At 36.5% G+C, this 1,969-nt stretch overlaps 1 pseudogene; it reads right to left on the bottom strand.

The window, feature by feature from the left end:
* Positions 1-940: 940 nt before the first annotated feature.
* Positions 941-1,672, bottom strand: LOC140522983 (zinc fingers and homeoboxes protein 1-like; annotated as a pseudogene).
* Between the last annotated feature and the right edge of the window lie 297 nt (positions 1,673-1,969).

Here is a 1,969-nt window from a genome sequence, read left to right as displayed (position 1 = left end):
TCTAATTCATCATATCAGCTCTTCTGAAACTTGATTCCTGTTCAAACTTAAAATGGTACTTTCTCCTCTGATCCTATGACTTCATCCCACTCTACAATGAGGTCATGTTATTCTCTCTCTGTCTCTCTATTTGTCTCTCTCTCTCTCTCTGCCTTTCTCTCTGTGTTTCTGTCTCTTTCTGTACACACACACATACACACACACGCACATTTTTGATTGGTGATCACACACACACATTTTTGATTGGTGATCTCACCAGATTCCTCCAGAAGTTAAATTATTATCTAGATGATTTTTACATCTATTTTTCAGCCCTAACTTTTCTCATGACTTTTAGGCTCACATTTCTAACTACCTAACTGGATAACTCAAATTAAATGTCCAACAGATATATTGAATTCAACATTTCTAAAAACAAGATCATTACTTTCCCTCTCTAAATCCTCTCCTTACTGTTGAGGGAATCACCACCCTTTCTCTAACCTAGACTTGAAACCTGGGTGTCTGTTTACTCATCATTTGTATTTATCCTAAATATACATTTCATGGCTAAGTCTTCTCATTTCTACCTTCACAACATCTCTTGTGTACATCCCCTTTCTTCCTTTGACACCAGTGCCAAACTGCTTGAGACATTCGTAACTTCACACATGACAGCTGATAGCCAGCTTGTTGATATCCCTGATTTAATTCTCTCCACATTCCAGTTCACACTCCACTCAGCTGCTATAATGATCTTCCCAAAGCATAGATCTAATGATGTTACTTCCTTATTCAACATACTTTAATGGCTCCCTATTTTCTCCAAAATTAAATGCAAACTCATGTTTGCCTTTTGAAGTCCTCTGCAACATGATCACTTCATACCTTTCCAGTCTTCTTACATTTTGCTTCCCTACATATACTCTGCAATCTATGAAAGTAGATTTCTTTCTGTTCCTCACATGTAACGTACCATCTTCTGACTCTTGGCCCTTTTTACTAAAATTTCTTCAATTCCAGATAATTTTACTGTATCTTCAATGTCCTCAGAAGACTTGATGCTTTCCAAAGAAAAATATTTCTGCTGAGCCTGAGTGAGCTGACTCTGACAAAAGAGTTACAAGCTTTCATTTTAGTGCCTGACCACACAGCCAGTGCCCAGCAATGAAATGCTGGATGGAAAGGTCTCTCCAGTACCATAAGACACACACTGAGAGATTTTTTCATGTTTCTGGACCCAGCTACTATCTGCTCCCATACAAAATCTAGAGTTTTCATCCAAGGTTTTTGAAAAATGAAGAAGAGATTTTTTTTTTTTTTTTTGATGATGGGAAGGAGGATTTCAAATCTTGGTCACCTGAGGTAAACCTATTCTGAGATGAAGCAAATGAAGTTGAGAGAACTAGTACAAGACTCAGGTAAGCCTCTGCAAGTCTAATCCTATTCCAAGGATTAAAATGATGTAAAGAAAAGAGTTGTGTATTTTTTTCTTTTCCAAGCAGAGTATGATTATTTTCTATGTTCCTCAAACTTGAATAGTGAGCTGGAGGTAAAGTACAGAATTTAAATGGTCACTGTTGGTTGTTCCATCATCCAAGTTTTCAGCAATCTCTAATGCTTCCATCTGCCTTCCCAGAAGAGTTAAACATTGAATCTTTCCCTCTTGGAAATCTTGGACATCTGTTTTCATGGTAAAGCTGGCAACTGTAGTACTCCTGAAATACTTTATGAAATTCTTGTAGCTAATTGCTTTTATTAGGTATTCAGTATAGCTAATACTGTGCTTCCTTGCCTCCATCTCTTGGATTCTCTACCTTTCTTTAAAACTTAACTGGTCTTGTTTTCTGCAAGATGCCTTTCCTGGTCCTTAATACCTTTCCTCTGAGATTACGTCTTACTTACTCTGAATATATCTTATTTATTTATACTTATTTACATATAATTTCTCCTATTGGAATATTAATTTCTTGAGGGAAGGTACTTATTT

The sequence above is a fragment of the Notamacropus eugenii genome, chromosome 2 (assembly GCF_028372415.1).
Source record: "Notamacropus eugenii isolate mMacEug1 chromosome 2, mMacEug1.pri_v2, whole genome shotgun sequence".
NCBI classification, from domain to species: Eukaryota; Metazoa; Chordata; class Mammalia; order Diprotodontia; family Macropodidae; genus Notamacropus; species Notamacropus eugenii.
This window is presented reverse-complemented; position numbering and strand designations above follow the sequence as displayed.